This window comes from Euwallacea fornicatus, chromosome 11 (assembly GCF_040115645.1).
Source record: "Euwallacea fornicatus isolate EFF26 chromosome 11, ASM4011564v1, whole genome shotgun sequence".
Taxonomy (NCBI): Eukaryota; Metazoa; Arthropoda; class Insecta; order Coleoptera; family Curculionidae; genus Euwallacea; species Euwallacea fornicatus.
Genome location: NC_089551.1, coordinates 2,868,448 through 2,882,883, shown reverse-complemented (window position 1 = coordinate 2,882,883; position 14,436 = coordinate 2,868,448). Strand labels below are relative to the sequence as shown.

At 38.2% G+C, this 14,436-nt stretch overlaps 1 protein-coding gene across 7 annotated transcripts in view; it reads left to right on the top strand.

Moving 5' to 3' along the window:
• Positions 1–14,436, top strand: part of LOC136342229 (neuroligin-1-like) — a 96,572-nt gene that overhangs the window by 31,491 nt on the left and 50,645 nt on the right. For 2 of the 7 annotated variants that reach the window (XM_066287820.1, XM_066287819.1), the window contains exon 2: positions 13,350–13,561. The exons of the other annotated variants lie outside the window; for them this stretch is intronic. The gene's annotated coding sequence lies outside the window, so the exon portion shown is untranslated. The remainder of the gene's footprint in view (positions 1–13,349; positions 13,562–14,436) is intronic. 7 annotated transcript variants of the gene reach the window in all.

The following is a 14,436-nucleotide window of genomic DNA, read 5'->3' as shown; positions in this document are numbered from 1 at the left end:
CTGTACTTAATGCGAAAGAAGCACAAAAGGTTTAAAAAGTCAGTAACGCATAAATAGCAATAATAACCATAAATAACACTGTCAAATTTCAACGAAATCGGTTAAAAAATTATTAACATTTATGTCAAAAAGCGATTTTTTTTAAGCTCCCGGTGTCTTGGCAAAACAAGCATGACCAGACCAATGTTTACATAAACTGTTCGTCTTAGAATCGCTCAAAGAATAACCCCCTTGAAGTCTGGCCACGTACTTAAATAACACCCTGTATATTGTCTTCTCCTCAATTTCTCGTAAATTATCTGGCACGTGGATATTTGATCTCGTGCACGCTTGTTATGCAACCGACGTCTGTGGACGTGCCCCAGATGCTAAACAGACAAATTACCGTGCCAGAGACTTTACGTTACCTCTTGCTCCTTCTCCAGTGGGAGATTCTGATTTAAACGTCCGTGTAAATGCGACATTTATGCTGTTACTTGCCTTGTCGAAGTTTTTCAGACCAAATTAGGTTGCGATGGAGCGCATATTGAAGAATCTCCAGAAAAGAACGCTCTTTATGTAATTTGATATTAATCTCTGTCGTCCCAGGCAGCCTCCTAAATCAAAACCTTCTGCCTTTCGCCATTTTTCGTGAATAGAACCGTGAAATATGGCCATCCTCAGCTCGGATAGACCACTAAATTATCTTCGGGACTAATGCGAATAGAATATGGTGATGGACGGATACTTTCTCCAGTTTCGCCGAAAATCCTGGAAATCGGGGTAAAATAACAGTGGTATTGCCAATATTGGTGTTCCAATTAATGATATACGCGAAGCTTTAATTAAAACAGAAATTATTGTGATATTAAAATTATTATAATGAATTGGAATATTTATTATTATTATTAGTATTATATCTAGTGAAACCAATATTAAGGGCGTTTTTTGGGCCATTGCGCCATTTGGATGATAATTAATGTCATTCCCGCGCCCCTTACGTTTATTTAAACATGACGACAGGTTAATATCAATTTATTATCAATAACTGTCGAGTTAGTTGGGGTCAAAGGAAAATCAGAATAGCTTTACATGTAGGGGAATATTGCCTTGTCTCTACCATGGATATCTGAAGGGTGTGCTGGGGAATTTACCGATGGACGAGAGCACGAGGTCTCTGCTTGTACCTCCCCGGAGGACTAGCGAGGCTAAACGGGCAGATTCACAGTTTAACTCAATTTTAAAGAAATTAGTTCATATAAAAAAGGAGCGAAAATGTCTACACGTGTGATAAACCGTCCAGTGGTCCAATATACTCAAAAAGGTCAAAATACCTTATTCATCGTGAATTTTTATGTTCGTTTCGTATACAGTGGTTTTTTATAGAGGGCCCCAATAAATGCTGTTTTTTTTTTATTAATGCTTAGACAAAAATTTATTCAGCTACCTATAGGTCTCCCAGGCAAAATCTATCTTTGCATGCACCTGATAGTTTCCGATTATTTCTGAACGCGAGTTATGTAGCCATCCGTAACATCACAGGGCGAAATTGCGCCTTTATCATGGCAAAATGTAATAAAACATGTGTTGAAACAAGAGGAACGAATATGGAGCATGGATAATTTTATTGATGTGATAATCGAGCCCCTCATTATCCATACCAGCAATGATAGTAGCAGCGTTGATATCTCTGAATTCGATACCAGTGATCCTGATCAAATCTAACACATTAGTCTGAGTAAATAAGTAAAATAATAATATAGAAGGTGTCTCTGAATAGACTGCCATAAATTCAACCATAGGTCCCAGATCAAAAAACATAACGAAAACTTCACATAAATATATATCGAAAGGCGCTTTGTTTTCGATATACTGGGTGTGGAAGGTTGGTTCCTGAGGATGGTTTTTTAATATTTGCGAAATGTTTCGAGATAAATTAATAAAACTTTGTGCTTTATTATAATTTTTTGTGCTTTTTTTTGAATCCCTACAGAAAAATTGCAACTATTTTTCAGGGGCGGGTATCAAGATTGGATTCTAAGAATATTTTGTCCTTTAATGATTTTTGAAAAGTCTTATTGTTCCGAAGATAGAGGGCGCGAAGAATTTTCAACGATAGCAACATTTTATTACTAAATATTAAATGTAAAGTTTACTACTTACTAGAACTGATGACTTTAGAAACCTCCATAGGAAATAATCCAGGGGGCTTAAATCTGGGGATAACGCAGACCATAAGTGAGGTCCACCTCGAACAATTCATGGATCTCTGTATGTCATTGTTAAGAAAAGTGGAGGAAAAGGAAAGAAAATGACAGTAAGTTTGCTAGAAGTGGAATACAATGTGGTGGACATGATAGAGAAAGATCCAGGTACTAACGCTGATTCTTTTTGCCCATGGAGTGCCTTGCTGGCAAAAATTGGTAACTCTAGATATGCCTCACAAAGACCATTCCACTCGAGGTAGTAATTTTCAACAGGTCTTGTAGATTAAGGAGCTTTACATGTAATATTTAGTAATGAAATGTTGCTATTATGGAAAATGTTTCACGCCCTGTATGTTTGGAACAGAGCGGCTTTTCAAAAATTATCCGGGGACGAAATATTTTTAGAATAGTCCAGAAAATAGTTTCTTGAATTTTTGTCACATGTTTAATGAGCACACTGTATGCAAGATGTTTGAGAGTGGAAGTTAAAAAAGCCGAAGGAAAATCGTGCTCAGCAAAATATGGGAAAAAGTTTATATGAACATAAGTCCGACAATACTTCATTTCCAGGAAGTAGGATATTAAGTTCTTTTTTAATCTAGTTTATTTGTAGCTTAAAAACGTTCTACCCGATTCTAATGAAATTTTTCAGGTTTATTCAAACAATTATCAGTCATCTACTGGACCAATTAAATTTGATTCAAAATATCTTGTTGCACATCCAGCCAACAAATCGGTTGTTTTTATGCAGAGGAATTATTACCCTATAGTTTTTTGCAATTTTTATAAAATATATTCAGGTATATTCACTAAAAATACATTTTTGTTTTTTTTACTTTTTTTGATATCCCGCTTCGTTTTTGAAAAAAAACTCCAATACTATACCTCGGCATGTTTTGAAAATCTATAAAGGAACATAAAAAGGTTTAAAAAGTACCCAAAAAATTATCGCAGAGTGTTTAACTTATGAAAACAAAAAAAATCTAATAAAATTCTGGAAATTCTGGATCAAATTGAATTGGTTCAGTAGATATTTGATTATTGTTTTAATAAACTGTAAAAATTTAATTAAAACCGGCTAAAGCGTTTTTAATTTATTAGTAAAAAAGTGAATTTAAAAAAAAACTAAACACCCTCTATCTCGGAAACGAAGCATTTTTTGTCCCATGTCCAAATGAGCTTTTTCCCATATTTTGCTAAGCGGAATCTCGCTGGGGCTTTTGTGACTTCAACTCTGAAACATCCGGTATATATAGTTAATGTAGTTTTGATTTTTAACCATTTGGGAACATTTTGAACCACTGTAATCGCAGACATCTCCATTTCATTTTTGGTGTAACCTACCGTTATGACTAAGTTCTTGAATATTTAGATTAACAATAGCTGTTTTAAGCGCTTCCATCTCCGTCGAATAGATGAGGAATGCGCTCAAACTGAGATGCAGGCCCCCATGGATTGATACCACAAGACCTCACGGCTTCCTGCCCTGCGAAATTTCGTATCATTTTTGTCCTTCAGGAGGCTACCGACCTTCCGGGTGCTCTTACCAAAAGGCGGAGATAAAAGAATACTATCGGTGCTGGTTCGAACTCTCTACCGCGTGTTGGGTGCGAGGTTGGCAAGAATGCATATTAACAATAACCAGGCAGGGTTGAGGAGGATGGACGGTGTCGCCTGGAGGGCCCGACTCTGCAAGGCCGGCATAAAAACCAGAGAGAGGGCCTTAGGCCCTAGAATCGTTGAGTTTCGAAAGACCTTGGACACTGAGTCGCAGCGCTCTCTCTGGAAGGCTGTGAAACGTGTGAGGCCAGAAGGGCCCGTTTCCACAGAATCACACAAGGGGTGCTACACAGCGGTTGAGAATGTCACGGAGGGCACCTCTCCGGTTCCGGTCCGCAGAGGGGTCGAGCAGGGCCCTATTTAACTTTAAGCTGAACAAACCCATCGAAAAGCTTTAAAAAAGTAACGTTGGAGTGACGTTCGCAGATGAAACGTCAGCAGCCGTTCAAGCCTACATTACTCGGGTTTCATTTAGCTTAAGTTCTGTTGCAAGTTGAGTGTGGAGAGAACCGTTAAAAATGCTCCCCTTCCTGTTAAGATAAGTCCTAGAGCTGCCGTTTTTATGGCCGAAAAAATGAAGATGAATAAAGACTATAAAGAACGAATAGCCGAATATTAACTTTCACTATCGGTCGATGGGCTGGTGAGAAATCTCTCCGTCACCTCATCCATATTTGAAAAATCTTTCATCGGGCCTTTTTGGCACATATTTATTTCATGCGAGCGCCGGTTCGTTTAATATTTCAAGCACAGCTACTCTTAAACTCGGGCACAAAGCCGAAAAAATATACATCAGCCACCACCAGGAAGGGAGAGTTTAATTCCAAGAACGATTCCGGGGTGTTTCTCACCACTTGTTCATTGCACTGCATTAAATTAAAAGGAGACGAAACTAATTCGTCTCGAATTAAGATGGGTCTTAAATCAACGAGGCCCCATTAGGAACGAAGGTTTTTTTATGATTGCTTGGCAGCGATGGGGCCCTACGTAAACTCTGCCAAATTAAAATTGCACCCCGGGGGAATATATTCCCCTTCTTTGTTTTCCAGGTTCAGGCATTTGTCCGAGGAAAGAGGACTGTTCAGGACAAAAACGCAGGGTATCTGATCAAACGGCAAATTGCTTAGAAATTGGACTTTTGAATCTAACTTTGCAAAATGTAAAGATTGCAATCTTGGGTACTTTTGAATCTCAAATAAAGGGGGCTTTACATGTTTCCCGAGTACTCAGGCAAATTGGGACGTTTGCTTTAGGAGCATTTAGTAAGAGACACGTAATAGAGCACCTTCCATCTCAAGGTGCCTTAGCCATACTGGCCTTTTGCTGCTGCTTTCGGCTACAAATCATCATGGCTTCCTTGCTACACTCGTTACGTATAAACTTATGCGCATAAACGTGCATTCCATATTAGATACAAATATCGAATGATTTTATATTTTCCTTGAATACATGATCGCTGATTATGGCACATTTTGAAGTAAAAAATTTAATTCCATTTTAAGCAACTCACATCTACCACCAGGTGCTTCGAACTCATTAAAATTCCGCCGCAGACATAGGGGCATTCACACTGCAGTGTACACAGAATGAATAAGTGTAGAGGACTTCCAAACAAGTCAATTCCTTATATTTCATTTTTTCCTCTTGTTGATCGGCGCATATTAGCCTCGAAATACCTGTAAATTGAACATTTTCGTTTAATGAGAAAATTTATATGCTGTTAGTATCGTGATTCTGCAAGGGTGATTGTCGCTGAAATGTAGAGGAATGCTAAAGAAGATTTCCTAATCGCATTATTCCAAATCGTCAAACATCTGCGAATCTTCAAGAGAGAACTCGCGAAGCGAGTTTTCCTTACCAAAACAACGCTGGAGGTCACGTTTACGCAGTGAACGCAAGAAATGGGGGGCGCCTTTTAGAAAATATTGACCATGAACCCCATTAGGCGCACCCGGGGAATGACTGCGGCAATTTACTATTCCACATCCCAGATGTATTAAATTATACCGCGTAATCTACTGCATCCAAATGCCTTTAAAAAAAATCAAAAATTGTTATCTTAAGCGACTTCGAGCCACTTATGAATTTCTGTAACTTTATTTTAGATCAGGGCATTGACTTTCACAGGATCGTATAGTTTCCAATTTGATGCATGCGGCGAGGAAATAACCCTTAACGCTGGCCCCCGTGATCACCAGATTTAAGTACATGTGACTTTTTTCTTTTCGGGAAGTTTAAAAGAGTTTGTATATTCGATGCTCGTTGAAATTGAGGAAGATTTATGGCACCACATCAATCACAAATGCACCAGTATAGAAAATGACATTCAATTATTGAATAGAGTAAACTTTAACTTTCAGCGAAGGGTATATTTATGTGGACGAGAAAATAGCAGCAATTTTAAACTGCATCTTTAACCAACATCTCAGAAACAGTAGACATAAAAAAAAAAATTGATAAGAAAAATCGGATTGTTTTAAAGTTCCCTACACGTACGTGCTCTGTAGCCATTGTGTTGAAAATTACCCTCTATAGGCATTGCTTTGCTAGTGCTACATTGAATCTAGTGGCAAAATTGGGTGGATTTTCTGCCTGCTTTCTGTTACTTTCAGTGCGGAAATAATGAACTATCATTTACTAGGATTTGACTTTGTGTGGTAAACTTTAAGATTTCCTATTTTCCTTCATTAAAACTCATGAGGATGCGAAGTGCAAGGAAGTCAAAGTGACCGTCCAGTGGTGAAGTAGCCGGGGATTTCAAGCAGATATGGATTTTTTTTATTCTTGCAACAAAAATGCCTTCCAAAAACCTTTCCATGTTAGCTGAAATAATCGGGAAAATTGAGGCATTTGCTTTAGTAACATTTAATAACAGCTATAGTGAGTTCAGTCCTTTGGCTTCAGCATGCCGCAGCAAAATTGTGGTCTAGCCCTTCGGAAGGTAACGGGCCATGTGGTTTCACTTGAGTTCGTGCGGTTTGTCCCTGATCCTGTATATAATTAGGGCTGTACAAGGGTTGAAATTTCCTTAAGCAGGACTCAAACACATAATAACTGTTGCATTCCTCCAACATCTCTTACGATAAACCACATCAGTAATTTGTAGTATTGCGAAATACCTAATAGTCGTTCCAAATTTGTTTTCAGACAAACAAATGGGGTCTCGTTAAGTAGTTGAAATGTCTGCAGGGTGAAGTTTTTTGGCCGAATTTCCAGTGATAAGGGTCTGGACCCAGTGACAGCTCTAACAGACTCGCCAAAAATCTGTGGTCTTGTAATTGACGCATACTCGTACCATTAAAAACAACTATAGGGAAAATCAATTTATCTCCCCTTCTACACTTTAAACTCAAAGTATATTGAAGAGCAGAAGGATGTTTTTATTTCTCCCCCGAGACACGCATCAGCTTTAAAACGTAGCTACTCCTTATCCAGAAATCCCGAAATCCTGGCAGAAGAGACGTTATGCGAAAATCTAATTTCAACTGGGGATAGGAAAGAAAGGTTCTCCTCAAGGAGGTGAAACAGACTTACGCCTTTTGGACAAGAAATCCCATGCATATAGGCGAAATTTTGATTTTATTGGGAATTTCAGTCTGCTTCTTCATTGAATAAGGAAGAAATCGGTAGATGTATTTTATGCGCCAATAGACCGATTTAAAAGCAAGTTACTGAAGAGCCAATATCACGATTGAAAATAGCAGAATTCTCTCAAGAATTTAAGACCACTAATGAATAATTTAAATCCATATTGTTAAAGGCATAATTTCCCAATAGATCCGTGATTCATCTCAATTGTTAGTAAATATTAAAGTACCTTGTTTCATAGAATGATAATGCCTCGTTCCGCCATTATTAAATTCATAACACTGCTGCGTGCAATTCCTGTATGTCTGTACGAGGAAATGTTTTCATTGCCGGTAATTTACGACAAAATTAATAAAAACATAAAGGAAATTGATCCATGATTCGCTCGTATTAAAACATTTTCGATTGTTTCATTATGTAGATGGATGAAGGTCGAGAATTTTACAACATTTCAGATCTCATTTTATCATATTTCAATATTCGTTATATTCAAATATGTCGATCTACGTTTTGAAATTATAGAATAATTGTCAAATTTAAACAAAATTGCATACCGGAAAACTTCGAAATCAAATCTAAAGTGCATGTGCCAGAATTTCTCAGTCCTTATGGCGACACCCCTCATGTTTAATATTTAAGCCAAAGTGAAATTTCACTGTTTCCAACTGTGTAGTAATATATTCAGTATTCAGTGGTGCACCACAAAGTAAAACATTTCTATCAAACTCAAAACTTTGGAAGGACGCACTGGTACTTGATATTTAAGCTGAAATTAGTTTTTAGATGCGTAAGTTCAAGAACACCGATTAATAATTAGAAATCGTATTAGTGTAGATAGAAATTTTCGATATATTCACATCAAACACCAAATCGCTTAATTATGTAGTTTGATCAGGGAGAGGAGTTTTCAAATTCATTGCATTATTATTGGCACTGACTCCATTCGGTATACATGGTAATTCGTTGAGAACACTAGAATATGGCGATATGACCCCACATTCTTTATACCATTATTGCGTGTTTTAGAATTACAGAGTGTTAAAAATTAGAATTTTAATTTAAAACTGCTTAGTAACTTTTGGGTTTTCATAGCATTAAGACCAAAATTGGTCTACTTGAGTTTTGTAAGATGCTTGGTAAGAAAGTTGATCTAATTTTTACGTAACTCCCAGCGGGCGCTAATTACAACCCATCGCTTCAATATATTTGGTCATATTTTTTTAAAAGTGTAAATAAGGTCAAATTCTATTCAATGTAATAAAAAAGGATCTATTTTTACTCAAAACGGATATTCTCGTTTACTCTTGAAATCTCTCTTTGTTTACGAGATTTTTATCTATAAGCTAATTCATCTGATTCTATTTTAAGTCCTCCAAGACAATAGTGGCTGCAAATGTGCCAACATTTGAAATATGGTTTTTAACATTCGAAGGATGGGTCGTGGAAGTAAACTTCCATGGCCCGCGAGAAACTTAAGGTTAAATGCCTTAATTTTATTTAAAAAATATAAATAAAAAAGTATTAACTTGGCTTTATTAATTTTGGAAGAAATCTTTTGTGGAATTAAAAAAATGAAGAGTCATTAACAAATAAAAACTAATTGTTATTTAAGCAGCTGTTTAAAATGACCACTTTCCACCTCCATGTCCTTTACTCTTTTTTTTCTCAAAGATTTTTTCATTCTAAATTGAACATCGGCATTATTCTGAATATCATGAGCTGTCTGAGGAAATTTTTGCCATGATTCTTCGGAAGTATCAATTGTCTCTTTGCATACAATTACCTTCATCCTTGATCATATTGAGAAGTCTAATGGGTTAAGGTCGGGACCCGTCGCGAGCCATAGAAACTCACTTCCACGTCCGATCCCTTGATGTAGAAAAAATTATTCAAATGTCGGCGCACTTGCAACCACCATCGTTTTTTTATGGGTAAAAATCTCATAAACGAAGAAATATATCAGGATTAAACGAGAATATCTTTTTTGAGCAGAAATGAATGCTCTTTTTATTATATTGAATGGAATTTGAATTTGGTTTGTGCTCATGAAAATAGAAGAAAAAAATTCGATGGGGTGATAACACAAAAACTTAATAGGGAATTTTAAAATGAAATTTCGACTTTTAACACCCTGTAACTTTGAAATACGCAACATTGGAAAAGGTATGTTTTGTCTAGTCATATTTTCGTGTTTCCTATCCCGGGTTTTGCTATGTCCCATTCCCAATTAATCACCCGATACATGAAAAAGTAGTTTAATTACAGGAGAGTTAGAATTAGCTAAATACACCGCAAATTGAATTATGACCGGTGGATGTCTAAAACATTTTGAGTTCGCTTCCATACTCACAGATCGATGGAGGTCGGGAGTTTCACAAGATTCTTCAAATTGCTTTTTATTGCGGGCACATTTTGCTACTGTTCTCTATGTCACATGTTCAGTTGTCTTATTCTAAAGTTAACGCCACTTTGTTACACATATTCGTACAGATCATTGCTATTGCATAATCCAGAGCCCTCCTTTGCACGCAATCGATCACATAGGATTTACCGGAACGTCCTCAGCCGCACTGTGCACGACATACCGTTCATCTTGCTCCGAGTTTTATGGACGTGATATATGTCATAACCTGATACAGTTTCCACTCTGTGCTTTGAATATAGAGGCTGAAATCCGTGCAACGCCTCCCTTCACAAAAAAATCCAATATGTCTTAGATAGCGGCCGATTTATTGTAAAACCTGTGACAAAGAAGAAGTCGCGGACGTTGAATAACCCCGAAATGGCATTTCCTTTCCTTTGACAGCCGGACAATAGACCATTGAAGCAGAGAGTCACTGCAAATATTTAGTTTGTGTCCGATAAGAGAGTCTGCAGGACACTATTCATACAGGGCAGTTGATCCCCTTTGATAATGTGCTGCAAAAAGCGGACATTTAAGAAAATTCCCATAATTAAGTCAATCACGCAACTCATCCAAGAGAAACGAGGGCGAGTGTGAACGGAGATAATAAAGACAAAATATTTGCCGGGGACTCAAACGAGTTAAGCGAGGGATTAGACTTATTGAAATCCTGATAATTCTGTTTCCGAGTTGGGTAATTTTATTGCAACTCTTGAAAGTCTGACGGAAAGACAAAATGCGGCCGTAAAAACATTTTCTAATCTCGGAAATATGCCTTTCGGCATCAGTTTTATTGCCGTTCATAAAATTCCGGAGACCTCTGAATTAGCCTCAAAATGCTCTATTTCTTAGGCGACGTGATAGCGGCCTGGTTAGTTTATATTGTTGCGCAAAGAGAGTATGGTTTATATTATTACATAATAAAAATCCTTTCTGGCGTGTGCGCAATTTTTCACCGGCTAAGAGGAATTCTTGGTACCAATGTGCATTTACGTGCCGAGGTGGTCCCAGAAGTACCCGACGTGACACACTGGGTGGCCCGTTTAAAACGGTCCAACTGAAGTACCTTGAACGGATTTTTTTTTCTTCGGAAAACACCGAAACAGCTCAATTTTACTTTTAAGGGGGACATTTTCAGATCATAAATTCGTAGGTGCAGAGTCATCTCCCTAGCGAGGGTGGCAACCCCTAGAAGTATCTTAAATGGCGTGGGGGGTCAAGTGGCATATCAAATTGAAAGTATTTCGATTTTATTTGCAAGCGAACTGAAATTCCTTTGTTCCGCCTTTACATATTGTAAAAAAACCGTTTTCAAACTTCCGTGAAATAAATCGAAAAAAATTACCTAAACTTAATGACAATAAACTCACCAATGCAGTGATACAAAACAATGATTTTTATCATGGAACTCGTAAGGCAAGGTGATGAGTTTTGTTCCGATTTTACACTGATCAGAATTGTTGGGCCTTTTCATCTACTTGATAAACTGACGGGTGAATCTTACCTCAATCTGCTTCAAGAGTTCATCTACCCTCACATTGTGGATCTCCTTGAAAACGACGATCGGATCCCAGAGGATTATGTATTTTTCCAACAGGATGGTGCTCCGCCACACCATGCAGTCCCTGTATGATGTGCCACTTACCCACCTGCCAGTTAAGATTCTTGAAGGGGTTGCCACCCCGTTTAGGGGGATGACTCTACTCCAACGAATTCACGATTTAAAAGTGTCCCTCTTGAAAGAAAAAATTGACGTGTCTCGGACTTTTCCGAAGATAAAATCCAATTCAAGATATTTCAGGTAAACTGTTATAGAAGGCAATTTATTTGTAAAAATTTTTCGCATATTACAAAGGCCTAACCTCAAAAAGCTTATTTCTAAGATTGATTTATGTGTTTTTTTGGACAGGCCTTTTAGGGAACACGTGAACATAGAAAAAATTGATCATCGATACGGTATTCAATACTTTCACTTGAAAGGTCTTAGTGCATCTAACATCAAAACGAAATTAGATTCTACTCTGGGGAAATCTGGTCCTTCCTTAATTGCTGTAAAATATTGGGCGGCAGAATTAAAACGCGGTCGTACGAGCTGCCAAGACGAACTCCGCAGTGGTCGACCCCGTGGCACCCCAGATCTGACCACCACAAATATTTTGGTGAAAAATCGCAAAACTATACTGAAAAGTAGGCATTTCAGGAGGCATTGTACATGGCACTCCGACCCAACAATGAATTTTAAGAAAGCTATGTGCAAGATGGATGCCGTGATTATTCACAATTAAACAAAAACAGTCCCCTGAGGATTTTTCAAGGGAGCGTTCGAGAAAGTTTCGCAGTAATGAAGCCGAGTTTCTGCGTCGATTCACACAACCATGGATGAAACATGGGCCTGTCATTTCACACCTGGGACGAAAGAGCAATTAAAACAATCAACGAACAATATCATACAAATTTATTGTAGCATTTGAGCGAAGAAATTATAAGGAAGAGCGACCGCATTTGGCGAAAAAGAAAGTCTGGTTTTATCAAGACAACGCATCAGTCCACGTTTCTGTTATCGCGATGGTCAAAATCAATCAACTGGTTTTTGAAATTGTTCCTCGCCCGCCCTATTCGCCAGACTTAACCCTCTCGGTTTTTTTCTATTTGGAAACTTGAAAAGATGGCTCGGTTGAAAAAGATTTGTGGTGATGCCTAGTGGTGCGAGGTCGGTGCCTATTTTGACACATTCGAAGCTTCTTACTGTAAACAGAGTAAAAGTTATCGCTGGGAAAAGAGTGTCAATCTCAAAGGAGACTACGTTGAGAAATATTCTAATATTTCCCTATATTTTTTCCTTTAAGTGTCGGGCCGAACACTTCTGGGACTATCCTCGTACCACTAGTGAGCCTGAGAGAATTCCACAACGCTACAACCAACACTACAACACCGTCGTAGAACTTCTCGGGTCGTATTACTTATTTTTAAAAGCGGCAACGTTGCTCGATGCATGCGTGCATAAACTCTGAAATTGGACAGTAGGTCTTGGATTTATCCTTCAAATTTCCGCTTCCTATTTGGAGTAAACTGGGGTGATTTACCTTCAAGAGTCCGACACGGTGTAGGCGCACTTAGCAAAGACGTACCCGTGACGTTGCCATTCTCAGATTTTTTCTTCTTTAGCGATAGATCAATGAAAGCCCTACGACAGCTCTAAGACCTGAGAAGAGTCGCCCGGATTATATGGAGATTTAATGAGGATTTGTGTCAACATTCTCTCGAAATAAATATTTTATTTCCTCTGTATCTTGACGAAATTGCTTCACTACAATTGGACAGGAAAAACGGAATCAATTTTTCCGATCCGGCAAAATTGGGTAACTAAATAAAAAGAATAACGCCCGGAAAGCGTTTTCTATTTTCCTAGTGACAATATTTTAAAATTACGATCATAAAAGCAAATTGGGACATAAAGTGTAGACAAAGACGCCGAGAGGCCCGGATTAAACAGTGCGGATTTCATCGATTTTATTGCCGCCCGGATTTTGACGTGAGTTTCAATATTTCCAGCACGGAAACACGTTTGTTTTCTCGTTAAAAATGTTAAAAACTTTTTTGATTTCAACCAGCATTAAGTGGAAAAAATTGCTCATTCCCGACGTCGGCACTCCAACACTTGAAATAATTCCTCCCGACGACTTCCCCAAATCGGGCCATTTATTAAGCCAGACTTTTTGTCCAGAAAGCGAGGTCTTATCGGGGAATTCCCATTTGAATACTTTGACGCAGACGGAGGTGTGCACGAGGGGTGTTGAGATAACGTCACTTCTGTGATCGACAGGTGAGAATTTGCGCCCGGCTTATCTCGGCTTTGAAACAGCCCCACAAAGAAAGTTATAAATGGTGGACGTGTTAACAAGGGACATGCCTGTTACAAATCCCGACAACCTGCTGTATAACCCAGCGATCTGATGCAGAAAATCTTGCATTTGCATTTTCTGATTAAGTATACGCTATAGGATTCGTCGACGAAGCGATGATTAAGGGCATGTTTATTCATGATGGATACTTTGGAAAGGCGGCTATTGTTGTCTACAACCTTTCCTGCTACTTTCGCACTGTCGGGGGGAAAAAATTGACTGGTACACGCAGTATTGCACTCACTCTCATATGAAATGCACCACCCAGTAATAATAATAACAAAGTCTGCCCATTATGGCAAAATAACGTTTCATAGCAGAGTATCAAATGATATGAGTTTCATTAAAAAAAAAATTAATTAAAAAGTTAATGAGTGGTATCGTCTCCTACAGCGATGCAAGCATGTACTCTGGGCGGCGAGCTTTGCAACCAATGATCGATACCCTCCTGGAATATTTCATTCCATGCCACCTCAAGGTGGTGTCGTAGGTCACCGACATCGGTTGGAAGCCTCGATAAATTTCGAAAACGGTGACTCATCATGTTCCAAAGATGTTCAATAGGTCGTAGGTCCGGTGACTCTGCAGGCCAAAGCAGTATTTCCAATTGTGCTCGTTTCAGATGCCTTCGAGTAACGTTTGCAGTATTCGTTATCCTGTTAGATAATGCCATTTGGTAAAGTCTACATGAAAAGCACTAATTGAGGCCTCGGGAGATTCTTAATGTAATATCAGTTCATAGTTTATTATGAAGCATTATTTTACCAAAACTACAAGACTTAATTATTATCATTAC